The sequence below is a fragment of the Nicotiana tomentosiformis genome, chromosome 11 (assembly GCF_000390325.3).
Source record: "Nicotiana tomentosiformis chromosome 11, ASM39032v3, whole genome shotgun sequence".
NCBI lineage: Eukaryota > Viridiplantae > Streptophyta > Magnoliopsida > Solanales > Solanaceae > Nicotiana > Nicotiana tomentosiformis.
The window spans coordinates 108,127,088-108,145,429 of record NC_090822.1 but is presented as its reverse complement, the minus strand read 5'-3'; the positions used below and the strand labels follow the sequence as shown (position 1 = coordinate 108,145,429).

The 18,342-nt window shown below is 42.1% G+C and overlaps 1 long non-coding RNA gene across 1 annotated transcript in view; it reads left to right on the top strand.

Moving 5' to 3' along the window:
• LOC117274772 (uncharacterized) overlaps positions 1-11,031 on the top strand; it is a 39,327-nt gene extending 28,296 nt beyond the window's left edge. The window contains exons 3-4 of the long non-coding RNA XR_011411903.1: positions 10,193-10,263; positions 10,717-11,031. This is a non-coding gene — a long non-coding RNA (uncharacterized lncRNA). The remainder of the gene's footprint in view (positions 1-10,192; positions 10,264-10,716) is intronic.
• The last annotated feature ends 7,311 nt before the right edge of the window (positions 11,032-18,342 follow it).

Here is an 18,342-nt window from a genome sequence, read left to right as displayed (position 1 = left end):
AATGATATGCTGAATGAACACACCCAGGGTGGTGTAGAGTACACATCCACATTTGGACCCATCAACGGACCCCAAACTGATTCTGATCATACCATGCTTAGGCAAATACCCTCTCAAGGATCCACAATGACCTTTTTCCCATATCACATAAGAACAGCCATCGAATCGGGAACAAATTTCCACAATTCACAACCAACTGAATAGAGTGCCTTTCAGGCCTAAACTCTCACATTAGCGATAGTACCAAATCTCCATACTTGGTTTCAATATTTTATCAATCAAGTGACTACATGTCACACTTATACAATCTTCCCGTGGGATACGATCCCACGACCTTCCGCACCAGGTAACAAGTCTGCACATCCATACCACCAACCACACTAATGCTGTAAAGCAAATCAAGAAGTCGCAAATCAGTACACAAAGCCTCTTACACAGGACATCGATCTCAGGTGACGCTAAAGACAATACCAGCTTACTCTAAACATCTTAATTCTTCCCTGCTAATTTGAGCTCGTGACATTTTTGTCAACACCTAACCGCAACCTTGATCCTCAACTTCCAATTTCCCATGCCGCTCACTGCACCTAACATGCCAATACGTGAGAGTACCAGAATTCCATAATAACCCCTGATCCACTAATAGAATAAACACTTCATATAGAAACCTTTTAGTTAGCTCATTTCAGAAGAACCAATGCAACACGCAACTAAATTCCCAAATCACAGAAAATACAACCTCATGTCGTGATTTAAACTGACATAACTCTTTCGGAAATCACTTTACACAACAAAGCCATACGAATCGAATAACTCCCAAATCAACCAGGTTATGGTGGTGCTCAGGCCCAAGTGTACAACCACAAACCACATGTATAGCTTCACGTTGGAGAAACTGGTATCTGCCATCATCATGCCAATTTAACCGTTGCTAACCGATCTGACTTCTTCTAATTTACTTTGGACTTGCCTTAGGAATAATAATAGCCCCATTCAAAACATCATGAACCCAAATCCACACTCATCCTGAGTGACCTTATTTCACGAGACCACGTTGTCTCCAAAACCCATGAACCATCTCATAGCCTCCTTATGCGCATATTCACATCTTCAACTGATACACCCATTCTGAAAGTCCCTCTATGAATCCAAGTTATTTTCTCCCATTCCTCCAACGCCACACCGCAGACCGAAGATAGCGTAGAACACTCCAAGCCACTTTTCATAATCCACTGCAAAAGCTCAATACTTAACTATACTACTGGCTCGAAATCCTTAGGCACCGCACTTAAATTTTGAACCTACTAAGATCATTCTTGAGAGTCACCCACTCTGACTTGTTCCCGAATATAATCAAACTCCAAGGCCCTGCTGGCACATGAACACCCTCTCAAAGAAGCACCCGGCTGAATCACGTTCTTTGTAACTCACCTCTACACGAAACATAAATTTTGAGTCTTTCCAAAGCGCAAACATGAATCGATAAGGCTAATTATAGCGTACATTCCTCAAATCCTTTCTCAAATTGCCACTGATGTTTTCTTTCCTTAGTCGTAATAACCTATCAATATGCTGCTAACCAGAAACCTCACAAGTAGATAACCATACAATCCAATCGTAGGCGGTGGGGCTCTCCTACTTAGCTCGAAGCTACCATTGCATAACTCTGGAACCCATCAAGATTCCTTATCCCCCATTGACATGATCTTGCACAATCAACCCACCAAAGTTTTCGAAACCTTTATGTTAACCATTTCATGAACACTTTGAATCACTAGCCATATTTACATATTCGGCCTCTTACTGGATAGCCAGTAAAATTCTTCGTAGAAGCGTCATCAACACCACGCAACCGCTAACCTGCTCACAGGAGATATCCCACCGGTGAAAATTCTATGCCGACCTCTTTCAACGACGCTGCACTGAGTACAATTACTACGAAACCAATAAACCCTCCTGAGCCCGTGCTCATTCACCAGATATACAAGTCCGTTCACTCCCCATTGACATCAACTAAAGGTGTGATAATACATTCCAATCCAAAGTCACGTTGCCTCCCTCTTTATATTAAGCAACTCCCTTCTATCGTATCCAACCTTCCTCAGTAGTAGCCAATATTCCAAATTAGTCCATAGTCCTAGCCATTATTCACCATGAATCTCAAATCACTCTAAACTTTCTCCAAGGCGTGTAGCTATCCTACCACAGAACCCATATGCTACTCTGCTAATATCCCACTTTGTTCAAACCCTCTCCTTTAAGAAACTACTCGACTTCTGCTTCTCACACTTGGCCTTCTAGAAACGTAACTGCGACAAGACACCTCCCACATATCTTTCCTTATCCCCCGCTGCCCAGCTGTTGCCTTAAATCAAAATTCGTCTCTGTAGCACTTGAACCAATAGATCGCTACCCACTTTAAACCTCTCCGAAGATCATCCTTCTCAATCCATCAACACTAGGAACATCGATTCGATCCTAAACCACTGCACCCCGCGATCTCTGACAGCCGCTTCCCCGACACCATTTCACAATACCCTTCCCCAAAGGCGAATTGAAGAAGACCATAACACCGGCGAACTTAACACATTCAATCAAGGACGACGACACCACATCACAGATGAAAATTACACCACGCTTGAAAATACCAAGTCTCGTTTCTCTATCAGCCCAGACCTGAATGTTCATAGTCTGATTGTCCTTCCTCCACCGAAAATAATATACCAAATCTCTTAATAATGCACTGAGTAAACCTCCTTCCAAATCATTCACTGCCTCGATGCATAGACAAGCATCCTACCATTACACAAACACTGTGCGATAGCAACACACGAATCGTCATAATAATCAATGCCAAATCTCAAAACCTTAGGTAATACTGATACTGAGCTGAAACGACAGAACTGCCTTCCACAAGGCGACGACAATAGCCCAAACAAATACGCAGGGAGAAATATCCCGCACCACATTTGTAGTACCATTTAAATTCCTCGATTCCCAATTTATAACAAGCGCTTCACGTCTCACAAGATTGAATAGGAAGAAAATGAAAGCATAAGCCTCAAAGGAATCAAATCGCACGATGAGAAATTAAGAAGGGAAGTGCTCCTAACAGTCATGTAGCCTCTCGAAGATAAGTAGAGACATCTCTGTACCGATCCGCAAGACTCTACTAGACTCTGTCATGACTCATGAGACCTAAGTGAACCTAGTGCTCTGATACCATGTTGTCATGACCCAAAATCCATTAAAGGTCGTGATGGCGCCCGACACCACTGTCAGGCAAGCCAAAAATAAATACTTAATTTGGTTCTCATTTAATATTTTTGAAATCATATTTCCTTCAATTAAATAGTAAAAGATGTAATTTACAAAGTAAATAATAATATTTTTAACAATTTCAATACAGGACAACCCATAATCACCCCAAAACCCGGTGTCACAAGTGCATGAGCCTCAACTAGGAACGTAAAATAAAATACATCATCTGTCCAGAATACAAATTTGGACATGAGAAATATAAATACTCTGAAGGAGACTCTGTTGGCTACAGATCGTAGTATAGAATGCAGCTCACCTAAATCCCCGCAGTAACCGCGCCTCTGCGCCCACAAGGCCACTAGATATATATGTACCTACACAAAATGTGCAGCAAGTATAGTATGAGTACGTAAATCAACGCGTACCCAGTAAGTATCCCGTCTAACCTCGAAGAAGTAGTGACGAGGGGTCGACTCCGACACTTACTATGGGCTAACAATAAATACCGATATTATACTTAAGCATGGATTGTATGAAATAGCTGTAAACTCAATAGCAAGAAGTGAGTGGACAATTCTTTTACTAATAGGAAATGTTTTTCTTCCAAACTTATTCTCATCATTTAACAATTTATATCTCAAGCCAAGGAAGCAATATCAATTATATTTTGTTCCAAAGATTTATCATGCGCAAATTATGTCGAGGTCATACGGCCCGATCCAATATAATATTTAAAATATGCACTGTCGAGAGTCGAACGGCATGAACCATAGATGCATCTATCTGCTACTGAGGCGTTCAGCCCGCTCCACAAAAGAGAAAAATACATTAAACAACCAATTCAAGATTTATAAAGGGGCAAATATTCCAAGAATTTCAAATTCTCATTTAACGGTCAAGTAAATGAATTTTAACCTTTTTACAATTCTGTTATCGAGTTTCTAAATATTTTAAACAATTATATTCACAAGTAGGGGGCAAACATCGCAAGTACAACATGATATGAGTCCTAGACTACCCGGACATAAGCAAAATAGTAGCTACGCACGGACTCTCGTCGCCTCGTGCGTACGTTGCCCCCACAAATAGAAGCACATACTAATTTGATTCACCTATGGGGTTAATTCCCTCTTACAAGGTGAGAAAGGAGAATTACCTCGCTCCAAAATTCCATAACCGGCTCCTAAGCCCTTCCAACACTTCAAACCGATGCCCAACGCTCCAAAACTAGTTAATAAATATGCAAACCCATAAATATATACTCTAATACTCATTATAATTCAAATTACAACTATTTCCAACTTCGCTCGAAAAGTCGATAAAATCACCCTTGAGCCCACGTGCCCGAATTTTCGAAAACTTTCGAAGATAAACATTATCCATAGCATCATGAACCCAAATATATAATTTATTCTCAATTCTATGCCCCAATTCGTGGTCAAAATCCAAAAATACCAAATTTCTACTAATTTTCCATGAATTCCAATGTTAAAAATCTATATATAATCCAAGTATTTAACTTACAATAGGTGAAAATCACTTACCTTGACATAGATGACGAAAATCTCCCTTCCAAGAGCTCCAAAAATTGCCCAACCAAATGAAAAATGGAGGAAAATGGCAAAATCCCGTCTTTAAAACTTCACCACCCAGATCTACCCTTCTTCGCGATCGCAGAAAGACCATCGCGATCGCGAAGGCCAAAGAAACACTGCCTCCAATTTACTCTTCGCGTTCGCGTCCTCCTGGTCTCGTTTGCGAACATTTGAGACCACCACCCTTCGCATTTGCATTCCACCAGCCGCGTTCGCGAAGGCCAACTACTCCAGTCCACGCTCCCTCTTCCTTCTACGCATTCACGGCAGCTCTCCCACGTTCGCGTAGGCTGTTCCAGACCCTCTTCCGCGTTCGTGGCTCCTGTGCTGCGTTCGCGATGAACAACCATCAGCAGCCCAAAAATCCCCCCTTTGCGATCGTGGGACTCCCTTCGCGTTCGCGAAGGACAATATCAGAACCAGCAACAGCAGCAGCCAAAACAACCCGAATTGATCCGAAACACACCCGAGGCCCCCGGGACCCCGTCCAAGTCGCACAAACCAGTCCCATAACATAACACGGACCTTCTCGAGGCCTCAAATCACATAAAACAACATCAAAATCATGAATCGCACCTCAATTCAAACTTAATGAACTTTAGAACTTCAAATTTCTGCATTCGATACCGAAACCCATCAAATCACGTCCGATTGACCTCAAATTTTGCGCACAAGTCACATTCGATATTATGGACCTACTCCAACTCCCGAAATCGGATTCCGACCCTGATATCAAAAAGTACACTCCCGGTCAAACTTCTCATAAACCTTCAGATTTCTAACTTCCGCTAAATGACCCCCAAATAACCTACAGACCTCCGAATCCACTTTCGGACACGCTCCCAATACCAGAATCACCATAAGGAGCTATTACCATACTCGGAATCCTAAACGGACATCGATAACATTGAAATACACTTCAACCCAAATTTATAAAATTCTTCCAAAATGCCAACTTCTACAATAGGCGCTGAAATGCTCCCAGGTCATCCAAAAACCCGATCCGGATATATGCCCAAGTCCAATATCATCATATGAACCTGTTGGAACCTTCAAATCTAGTTCCGAGGTCGTTTACTTAAAAATAACACTTTAGTCAATTCCTCCAACTAAAGGCTTCCGTAATTAGAATTCACTTTCCAAATCAACTCCGAACTTCCCGAAATTCAATTCCGACCACAGGTACAAGTCATAATACATGAAATGAAGCTACTCAAAGCCTCAAATAGCTGAACAACATGTTGGAGCTCAAAACGACCGATCGGGTCGTTACATATGGGATTATGGTACTATCGCTAATGTGAAAGAGTTTATACCTAAAGGGCATTCCATTACTTGGACTGTGGACCACCCGAGTTTTTCGAATTTGACGGTTTTTCTTGGGTGTCATGGAAAAAAGGGTATTGTGGGTCCTTGAAAGGTTATTAGCCCAGTACGATACGATCAAAATCGGCTTGAGGTCCATGGATGGATCTAAATGTGAATGTGTGCTCTATATCAGGTCGGATATGTTTGTTTCAGCACAGCATTGCTTACGGAGGAGTCTTCGGGCTTTGGATGTTATTTCTATCGTCAGCTATTCCATTTAATACTTTATTTTTCCATGTGGGTTGTGAGGCGTCTTGATTATTCGCACTTGTGTTGTGGCCCCGTGTAGCTTGCGGTGTTATATGAGTAGGATGGCTCTCGAGATGCAGTTCATTTATTGCACCTTAGTCGTGCTTGAGTTTTGTAGTGTATGGCGCTATCTGTCTCCCCAGGGATGGTATTATGCACTTGGCGTGCTTGTGGCTGACATTCGGATATTTCGTAGGCATGGGCATTCTAGCTCGGTGAGTATTTCCTTATAGATTATTATCTATGGATTGGGTGGCACGCCGCCACAGGTATGTTGTTTGGATCGGGTTGTACGCCGCAACAGTATCATGTGTGGATCGGGTTGCACGCCGCAACAGTGTGATGTTGAGTACAGTTTCCCATATCCATTCTTGTGTGTCTTGTTTCTCACTTTCTGAGGAAGGTTCATAACAGCTTCTCGGTTGTTTAATTAGTTACGTGGGTTGAGTAGTTCTTTCCAGAGTTCGTTTTTTCTTATGTATCATATTCGAGTTTGTAACTTGTTGGCACATTATGGCATCATATGAGATTTGTTGCAGTGTATGAGGTGGCTTATTGCCTGAGTAGCTTATACCGGGTGAGACGAGATTAATGGACCTGGGATCAGTGCGATCAGATTTATATGAAGTGTATTAAAGAGAAAATACTGTTATTTGGTTCATAATGAGGTAATGGTCCTTGTCGAGAGGAGAAACTCAATGTTTTGTAGACTTGGCAGTTGGTTATGAATTTATACACATCTCTTCCATCGTGGCGGCATCGCAAGAGTTGGAACAAGACTTATATGTGTTATGAGGTGCGTTGTGGGTATCGGATTCGTGGAATTTAGGCTATTATTGTCAGAGTACGCTATTATGGTCATGTGAGTTATGCGGTGCATGGTGTGAATTCAGTAAGGGTATACAATCATGTTTGGTACAATGTGTAATGATTGATACAATGTTCGTATGCTGGAAACAGGCTTGCTAGAGAATTTCAGATGTTATAATTTGGATCTAAGGCTAACTTAACTGAATAAAAGTGAGAATTTTCAGATTTGCTCGAGCTAATATGCTCAACTGGGTTGTGGTAGCACGGGTAGGTGCACGAGGTGTTAACCAGTGATTTCGGACAACTCCAGTGCAGTTCTTAACACGTTTGAGGACTAACGTATGTTTAAGTGGGAGAGAATGTAACGACCCGACCGGTCGTTTTGAGCTCTAGCGCGTCATTTGGCGGTTTGAGGCCATGAGTAGCTTCATTTCGGGTATTATGACTTGCACGTGTTGTCGGAATTGAAATTCGGAAAAATTCGGAGTTGATTAGGAGAGAAAATTTTAATTTCGAAAGTTTTAAGTTGGAAGAATTGATAAAGGTTTAACTTTTGAGTAACCGACCTCGGAATCGGGATTTGAATGTTCCAATAGGTTAGTATGATGATTTTGGACTTGGGCGTATATCCGGATCGGGTTTTGGATGACCCGAAAGCATTTCGACACCTATTGTGGAAGTTGGTATTTTGGAAGGATTTCACAAATTTGGGTTGGAGTCTATTTTAATGTTATCGATGTCCATTTGGGATTTCAAGTATGGAAATAGCTCCGCATGGTGATCCTGGTCTTAGGAGCGTGTCCAGATGTAGATTCGGAGGTCCATAGGTCATTTTGGGGTCTTTTGGCAAAAGTTGGAATTCGAAGGTTTTGGGAAGTTTGACCGGGAGTGGACTTTTTGATATTGGGGTCGGATTCCGATTCTGGAAGTTAGAGTAGGTCCGTAATGTCGAACGTGACTTGTGTACAAAATTCGAGGTCAATCGGATGTGATTTGATAGGTTTCGGCATCGATTGTAGAAGTTTGAAGTTTCAAAGATCATTAGGTTTGAATTGGTGGGTGATTCGTAGTTTCGATGTTTTTTGCATGATTTGAGGTCTCGACTAAGTTCTTAATGCGTTTTGGGACGTGTTGGTATATTTGGTTGAGGTCCTGAGGGCCTCGGGTGGATTCCGGATGGTTAACGGATCGAGTTTGGACTTGGAAGGAAAACTGAAGCATCTGTGTTCTGGTGTAACCGCCCCTGCGAGGATTTGGCCGCAGGTGCGGAGCCACAGAAGCGGCCAATAGGGTCGCAGAAGCGGTTCTGGCTGGGGAAGGCCGGGACCGCAGATGCGGTCGAGTTCCGCAGAAGCGAGACCGCACCTGCGCACGTGGAGCCGCAGAAGCGCGTATGGGGCCGCAAATGCGCAGTTGAGGGGCCTAAAGGAGGACTGCATAAGCGGTATTTCGGCCGAACCTGCAGGACCGCAGAAGCGGTCAAGTGACCGCAGGTGCGAGAGATCGCTGGGCAGTGTACTCTTTTAAAAACAGGACTTAGCCCATTTTTTCTTCCACTCTCTCTTGGTTGGGCGATTTTTGGAGAGGTTCAAGTGGGGGTTTTCATCATCTATGCCAAGTTTTGGAGCTTTTGGCATCGAATTGAGTCGTTTGAAAGGCTTGGGAGCCGGCTATGGAACTTCGGAGCGAGGTAAGTCTCTTTTCTAACCTTGTAAGAGGGAATTAACCCCATAGGTGAATTGAATTAATATGTGCTTCCATTTGTGGGGGGCTACAGTGTATGAGGTGGCTACTAGGTATGCCTATGTCCGGGTAGTTTTAGGTTTACCCCGTGCCTTGTTGATACCATTATTTGATTATGTTTATTATTTGCATTGAAAAGAATTGAGATCGAGTATGCTTATTAAATGCCTTGAAAAGAGTTGAAATTGAGGAATTAGAGAGTTGAAAGTTTTCATTGAATTTCGTATTTTGAAAAAAAAAAGAATTTAAGAATATTTTAATAACTTAAGAAATCTATGTGCAACTGCGTCGCAAATATATTCCGGGAGCGGGGTAAATTTTTACTACTCTCATGGGAGCGGGCCGTTCGCCTCGGCAGGTTAATAGATGCATCTATGGTTCGTGCCGTTCGACCCTCGGTAGTACACAATTTATATTTATATGTTGGTTCGTGTCGTTCGACCCTCGGCAGTGTACATTTTATATTTATATATTGGATCGGGCCGTACGACCTCGGCATGACTTGCGCATGATAACTCTTTCGAACTAATAATAATTGACGCTGCTTTATTGGCTTGAGATATAAATTGTTAAATGATGAAAATGAATTTGGGAAGTTCTATTAGTAAAAAGAATAGTTGATTATTTACAGTTATTGAATTTTCAGCTATGTTATGTATTCCATGCTTAAATATAAGATTGGCATTTAATTTTTAGCCCATAGTAAGTGTAAGAGTCGACCCCTCGTCACTACTTCTTCGAGGTTAGATTGGATACTTACTGGGTATACGTTGATTTGCGTATTCATACTACACTTACTGCACAATTTGTGCGGGTGCATATATATCTAGTGGCCTCGTGAGAGCAGATGCGTGGTTAAATGCGGGGACTTAGGTGAGTTGCATTTCATATTACGACACGCAATCAGTAGAGTCTCCTTCAGAGTATTTATATTTTTCCTGTCCAATTTGTATTCCGGACAGATGTGTATTTTTATTTTACTTCCTAGTTGATGCTCATGCACTTGTGACACCGGGTCTTAGGGTGATTATGGGTTGAGGCAAGCCAACAATATTCTAAGCATTGTCTCTAAATTGCTTATCTTCTTGTGAGAATTGCTTATTGCTTTGGAAGAATGCCGCTAAAGAACAAATGCTATGGCTTATCTACCTACATGTTACTTGTAGATAGTATAATATGCACCAGTGAAGTGGGGAAGAACGTACTCAAAAGTCAACAAATGCATGTTCAGATATAGGTAGTTAACTTTTCATACTTTTTAGATTCTTATAATATATTTGTTACAATGGAAATTTTTTGATTTATTTACCATACTTAGTGTGGTAATCTAGAGTTAACATGATCTGTGAACTTGTTTCAGATTTTATTTTGTCATCCATGCTCCTTTTATTTTTGAACAACTAGGTTATTTTTATCCAACATAGCAAATGTCTACATAATTAGCTAGAAAAAGATGTATATTCTTAACTATTTTACGCTCAATTGCAAAATATTCTATTTTGAAGGAAGTTTAATTTGTTGAATAAAATTGATGGTGTTATCCGGAGTATTGATCCACGTAATGCATATCCCAATACGTATGCTAATGTTTTAGTTGAATTATCAAATATTTGGCAAATCATAATTAGTATTTTTGGGATCCCAAATTGGGTTATTGTTGTTTATAATTCGTACTTCTTGGCTCTTTCAGTACAGAAACTCGAGGGAAATTACGAATATTTTGAAGGATACAGAGAATGAAGCTAAGAGAGTTGGCGTGAATTTGCAATTGCTCTCCATGTGTGCTTACCGGTGATTTTTAGTTGTCGATGGCAAGGTTCTTCATCAACTGACATTGAAGGTGGACAGGGACTAGGATGAGTTTGAAGACAGAGTAGTTTGAAGGCATTTTGTATTTTTTAGTATTCTGTATATATACAATAAAAATGTAATGTGAAGTACTGGATATCTTATTTGTATTAGACCTTTTTAGCAATAAAAAGTTCATACAATTCTATTTGATAATTGATTGTTTGTTTTTTAGCTATCTATTAGCATGTTAATGTGTTAGAGAAAATTATAGATGTAACTAATTTATGAAAATTAGGTTAACAGTGGGAATGTATTAGCACTCTGGCCATTGAGAAAAAATCTGTTTTATTGGCGACTAAACTTTGTCACAATAATAATAGAATTTGTGGCAACTAAAGTCGCAGCTAAAGCTCATGTATTTGTGGCGAGTAGAGCTGCTGCTGAAGTTACAATAGTATTTGTAGCGATAATGGTCGCCACTAAAAACATTCATTAGTGGCGACCTCCCCAAATATCAGTATTGTGAAACTTTTTTGTAGTAGATTTATTAACTATTTGTGGCGACAAAAGTCGTTACTAATGTGTAGATTTTGTGGCGACTTTCGATAGTCGTCGCAAAACACATTCGGTAACGGTTGTGCTTAGCAACCCAAATGTGGCTACTATACACCTTTAGCAACCCAAATGTGGCTACTAAAGTCGCCGCTAAAAGTCAGATTTCTTGTAATGCTAAAAACATTATCTAAAGTAACGGTGATAATTTTGTTAGAAAATCCATAAAAGTCACAAATCTTTTTAATTTGTTAAGAAATAAAAATACCAGTGTGTCGGTCATCAATAAATTTATAACTAATAATGCATTTTTGTATAGTTTAGTTGTTATCTATCCAATGACATATGATTGTTAAGTAATTATAACCATTAACATTACAACCTATGCCAAAAGTGATAAAAACTCTACTATCTAAGTGAAAAAATAAATAACGTAAATATTGTTGATATTCATGTTGAAATTTAAAAATATTATTTCTACAGTTGTTCAAGGAAAACCTTAAAAATCAGGATTACGTGTTTCTTGTATGTAATGAATAAACCTGTCACATGACGAAAAACTAAAAGGCAAACCCTCTACAATAACTTTTTTTGCTATATTTTCTCTATCTTTTTTTGGATTATAATGGAGAAGAACTATAGTCACAGGGTTAATTTGTGATTGTATAGTATGAGAACCATTCTCAGACTTAGTAGGATTTGTTTTAGAACGGGGACCCCCTCCTAGCAAGCCAAACAACTTTGTGATGAAGTTCCATGTGCTTCTATAAACCTCTTGTTCCGCCATGACCAGAATTATTTTTAAAAGATAATTATTTTTGACAAATTGTACAATTAGCTTTTTCATTAATCTTATCTTGCGTAAACCTATAATGACTCGCCCGGTCATTTTGAGTGTATTAGCCCCGATCTCCTATTTACTATTTTTTCCATATCTGTTTCTGCTTATGTGACTTGCCGGGAGGTCTTGTTTTTTTATTTCGGATTGATTTGGGACACTTAGTCCCTAAAACAGAAGCTTAATTCTTAGGATTTTGACCGTAGTTGGAAGTGTGTGAAGACGACTCTAGAATGGAGTTTTGTTGATTCCGTTAGCTCCGTTGGGTAATTTTAGACTTAGGAGCATGTCCGGACTATAAATTTGACATCTGTAACTAATTTAGGCTTGAAATGGCGAAAGTCGAATTTTTGGGAAGTTTGACCGAGGGGTTGACTTTTTTATATCGGGGTTAGATTCTAATTTCGGAAGTTGGAGTAGGTCCATAATGTTGAAATGACTTGTGTGCAAAATTTGAGGTCAATCGGACGTGGTTTGGTATGATTCGGCATCGTTTATAGAATTTGAAAATTTCAAAGTTCTATAAGTTTGGATTGGAGGGTTATTCGTGTTTTTATGTTATTTGAGGTAGTTTCAGGATTCGACTAAGTTCGTATAGTATTTTGGGACTTGATGGTATGTTTGGTTGAGGTCTAGGGGGCCTCGGGTGAGTTTCGGGTGGTTAACGGATCATTTTTAGACCTTGGTTGATGGCTGATATCTGCTGGTGTATATTTTCAGGTTTCCTCTTTCCCGTTCGCGAGAGGAGCCTCGCGTTCACGAAGGGTTAATGTGAGATGGGAAGATTTTGTTCTTCGCGTTCACAAAGAAGAGGAAGCGAATGCGAAGGTGTGGTTTGCGTGTGCATCGCGAACACGTGAGTGGTGTCGCGTTCGCGAAGAGAAGTGAGGCAGCTAGGGACCCCAAGTCTTTGGTCTACGCATTCGCGAGGTATAGGCCGTGTTCGCGATGAGTTGAGCTTGTAAAGCTTCGCATTCACGAAGAGTTGATCGCCCTCGCGAAGAGTAAACTGGGAGGCAGTTTGAGTTGGCCTACGCTAACGCGAGAGGACGGCCGCGTTCGCGAAGAAGGAAATCTGGGCAGACATTATTAATTTCAAAAATGAGGGTTTGAACCCATTTTTCATATTTTGAGCTAGAGAACACGGAATTGGGTGATTCTTGAAGGGATTTTTGTGGAGTTAATTGGGGTAAGTGATTCCTACTTGGTTTTGGTTAAATCCCATGATTTCATCTTTAATTTTATCATCTAATTTTTGATTTGGGTTGAGAAATTTGGGAAAAAGAGGAAGAACTCTTGAGTTAGAATTTTAAGGTTTTGAATGGGATTTTGTTATCGGATTTGAGTAATTTTGATATGCTTAGGCTCGTGAGTGAATGAGCTTTCGGATTTTGTGACTTTTATCGGATTTCGAGACGTGGGCCCGGGGGGCCGGGTTGAGCCTATTTCGAATGTTTTGGCTTATAATTTCGTATTTTCTTGTGGAATTGATTCTTTTAGCTTATATTAATTTCATCGTACTGCTTGTAGCTAGATTCGGGGCGTTTGGAGATTGATTCTAGGGGCAAAGGCATTGGAGAGTAGGATTTTATGCGGTTTGAGGTAAGTAACAGTTTTAAATCTGGTCCTGAGGGTATGACACCCTGGATTTTGGGAATGATGTGACTAACTTGGAGGTGACGCACATGCTAGGTGACGGGCGTGTGGGCTTGCACCGTGAGGGATTGTGACTTGGTCTATCCCGTGAGACTGTAAAGTCGAATAGCCTATTGTTAATTACATGTTCTCTCTGTGTTATAGAAATTTGGCTGCAAATCATGTTAGAAATCATGCTTAGGCTATGTGATGGTACTGTTGGGACCCGCAGAGGTCGCATACTTATTGAAGTATTTGCTAATTCATGTCTTGTACTCAGTCATGGTTTTTACTTGCGTATCATATCTCAGTCTCTTCTTGATTCTTGTTGATAAACTATGTTATTTTTGTTTGGGCTGATCTTTATGATTTTTGAGAGCCCGAGAGACTAGAGAGGTTGGTGACTGAGTTAGGGCCTGATTGCCGAGCTGTGAGCTATATGTATGTATATGGATCGGGTTGCAAGACGAAATAAGCCTTAGGGTTTTTTATATGGATCGGGTTGCACGCTGCAACGAGCCTTAGGGTTGTATATATGGATCGGGTTGCACGTCACAACGAGCCTTATGGCTATTTATATGGGACCGGACTGCACGCCGCAGCGATATAGCGCTTGGGCTGAAGGAGTCCCTCCGGAGTCTGCACACTCCAGTGAGCGTAGGTACCTATTGAGTGTGAGTACTGAGGGCTGAGAGTCGAGTGATTGAGTTGTTGTGATGAGTTGAGTGTCTGTTGCCCTGAGAGGCTGTACTTGTTTGTCATTTGTTGATGCACTTAGTTGCTATCTATCATTGTTGTGAAATTATGAAAGATTCTATATCCGGATTACTTGCACTGTAGTTGTATACACTGATTTGACTTGCACTGCAGGATTTGGAATCATGTCTATTCTTTGCTGGAATTATTAAAAATGACTTGTATTTGTATAACTCGTCACTACCTTCTTAGTTCCTAATTTATTTTTGTTACTTACTGAGTTGGTTGTACTCATGCCACACCATGTACTTCATGTGTAGATCCAAGTGTGTTTGATCACGGAGGTCGTTGAGTTCGTGCGCGAACGAGTACCAGAGACTACGAGGTAGTTACCGGCGTTCGCAGACCTTGTCTTTCCTTCTATGTTTTCTTTATTTTCTGTATTGATACTTAGACATTGTTTGTATTACACTGGATATCTAGATGCTCATGACTCAATGGCACTCCGATGTCGGGCTATTTTTCCGCACTTATGCTTTGGGTTTTACCCCGTTTTTATGAAAAACTCCGATTATTTTAAATATATTAATTCATTTTTGTTAAATATTGAAAGTGTTTTGGAGATGTCGGCTTGCCTAGTATCACGATAGGCGTCATCACGACAAGTTAGATTTTGGGTCGTGATAAGTTGGTATCAGAGCCTAGGTTACATAGGTCTCACGAGGCATGAGCAGGTTTAGTAGAGTCTTGCGGATCGGTACAGAGACATCTGTACTTATCTTTGAGAGGCTGCCAAACCCTTAGGAAAAACTTCACATTCTTGAATTCTTGTCGTGCGAATCTGTTGATTCTGGTGACTAAACATCTGTTGTTTCATTCTCTCACAGATGGTGAGGACTCGTACTATGGGACAGGGCGGACAACCACCAGTACCACCAGCCAGGGCCACGAGAGGCCGAGGTCGAGGTAGAGGCTGCTGTAGGGGCAGAGGTGCAGACCCACCAGTTGCCCCAGTTCAGGAGCAGGCACCAGTTTTGGATGAGCCTGTGGGACTAGCTCAGGCACCACATGTATCTATTGTGATTCCAGGCCTTCAAGAGGCCTTAGCTCAAATTCTGACCACGTGTACCGGTCTTGCTCATGCGGTCTCTATTCCGGCCGCAGCAGCCACTTCTTAGGCCGGGAGAGGTGCTCAGACTCCCGTCGCTCGCACACCAGAGCAGGTGGTACAGGGATTCTAGACACTGGGGGCACCACCAGTCCAGCCGGTTGCCGCTGCTCAGTATTATGTGGTTCCTGCTATGCCTGAGGATGAGCAGCGAAAATTGGAGAGGTTTGGAAGGCTCCAGCCTCTATCTTTCAGTGGTCCAGAGGGAGAGGATGTACACGGTTTCTTGGATAGATGTCAGAGGATACTCCGTACTGCAGATATTCTGGAAACCAGTGGGGTCTCGTTCACTACTTTTTAGTTCAATGGGGCTGCCTTCAGTTGGTAGGAGTCTTACGAGAGGCGTAGCCCGATTGGAGCAGCACCCCATATATGGCAACAGTTCTCCGTTCTTTTCCTAGAGAAATTCGTGCCTCAGTCCCGCAGAGAGGAGTTGTGCAGGCAGTTCGAGCAGCTTCGTCAGGGTGATATGTCCGTGACCCAGTATGAGATGAGATTTTTCGAGTTGGCCCGTCATGCTATCTAGTTGGTTCCCACAGACAGAGAGAGGATCAGAAGGTTCATAGATGGCCTCACTTTTCACCTGCGATTGCTTATGACTAGAGAGAGAGTGTATGGTGCTACTTTTGATGAGGTTGTCGACATTGCTCATCAGATTGAGATGGTTCGCAGCTAGGAGCGGGTTGAGAAAGAGGCCAAGAGGCCTCGTGGACAGGGTGGATTTAGCGGTGTTCCTTCTGGGGCAGTTCCACAACGGTAGGGGTCGTCCTTTCAGACATGCTCAGACGGCTTTCCCAATTCACCGTGGTGCATTATCTGGCCATGGTTCACACAGTTATCAGTAGGGTCATTCATCTATCAGTGCCCTCCTAGCTTAGAGTTCGTCCCGTGCTCCAGCGGGCTAGGGCTCGTCTATGCTAGGTCCTTCTACAAGTTATTCCGGTGTTCGGGGTTCCCTTCATTCCCCAGCACCAGCACCGGGGAGTTTCTATGAGTGTGGAGAGTTTGGCCACATTAGGAGACATTGTCCCCGCCTTACGGGAGGTCCGTCTCAGCAGAGGAGCCAGTCTATGACATCAGCACCAGTTTCTTCACCACTCGCTTAGCCAGCTCGGGGGGGAGCCCAGTCAGCTTGGAGTCGCCCGAGAGGGGGAGGCCGATCAGGGGGCAGCCAGGCCCGTTTCTATGCTCTTCCTGACAGACCAGATGTCATTGCTTCGGATGTTGTGATTATAGGTATTGTCTCAGTTTTCCATAGAGATGCCTCTGCATTATTTGACCCCGGTTCCACTTATTCATATGTGTCCTCGTTTTTCGCTCATTATTTGGATATGCCTCTTGAGTCTCTAGTTTCATCTATTCATGTATCCACTCTAATGGGCGATACTATCATTGTGGATCGTGTATATCGGTCGTGTGTAGTGACTATTGGGAGTCTGGAGACCAGAGTAGATCTCTTGTTGCTTAGTATGGTCGATTTTGACATGATTTTGGGTATGGACTGGCTGTCTCCATGTCATGCTGTTCTAGATTATCACGCTAAGACCGTGATCTTGGCAATGCCGGGATTGCTGAGGGTTGAGTGTAGCGGCTCCATAGACTATGTTCCAGTAGAGTGATTTCATACTTGAAAGCTAAGCGGATGGTTGAGAAAGGTTGTCTATCTTATTTGGCCTTTGTGAGGGATGTTAGTGCAGAGGACCCTGCTATTGATTCTGTTTTGGTGGTGCGAGATTTCCCAAATGTGTTTCCTGTAGACTTACCGGGCATGCCACCTGACAGGGATATTGATTTCGGTATTGACTTGGTGTCGGGCACTCAGCCCATTTCTATTCCACCGTACCGTATGGCACCGGCTGAGTTGAAGGAGTTGAAGGAGCAGCTTCAGGAACTCCTTGATAAGGGGTTTATTCGGCCTAGCGTGTCACTTTAGAGTGCACCAATTCTATTTGTGAAGAAGAAGGATGGTACTATGAGAATGTGCATTGATTACAGACAGTTGAACAAGGTCACAATCAAGAACATGTAGCCTTTTTCGCGTATTGATGATTTGTTTGACTAGCTTCAGGGAGCGATGGTGTTCTCTAAGATTGATTTGAGGTCAGGGTATCACCAGCTGAAGATTCGGGACTCAGATATTCTTAAGACAGCTTTTAGGACCCGATATGGCCATTATGAGTTCCTTGTGATATCTTTTGGGCTGACCAACGCCCCAGCAACATTCATGCATTCGATAAATAGTGTGTTTCAGCCTTATCTTGACTCGTTCGTTATTGTATTCATTGATGACATCCTGGTGTACTCTCCTAGCCAGGAGGAGCATGCTCAGCATCTGAGGATTGTGTTACAGCGATTGAGGGAGGAGAAGCTTTATGTAAAGTTCTCCAAGTGTGAGTTTTGGCTCATTTCAGTGGTGTTCTTGGGGAACGTGGTGTCTAGTAAGGGTATTCAGGTGGATCCGAAGAAGATAGAGGCGGTGCAGAGTTGGCCCAGACCGTTCTCAGCCACGGAGATTTGAAGCTATCTTGGGTTAGCGGGCTATTATCGTCGTTTTGTGGAGGTTTTCTCATCTATTGCATTGCCCTTGACCAAATTGACCCAAAAGGGTGCTCCTTTCAAGTGGTCGGAGGAATGTG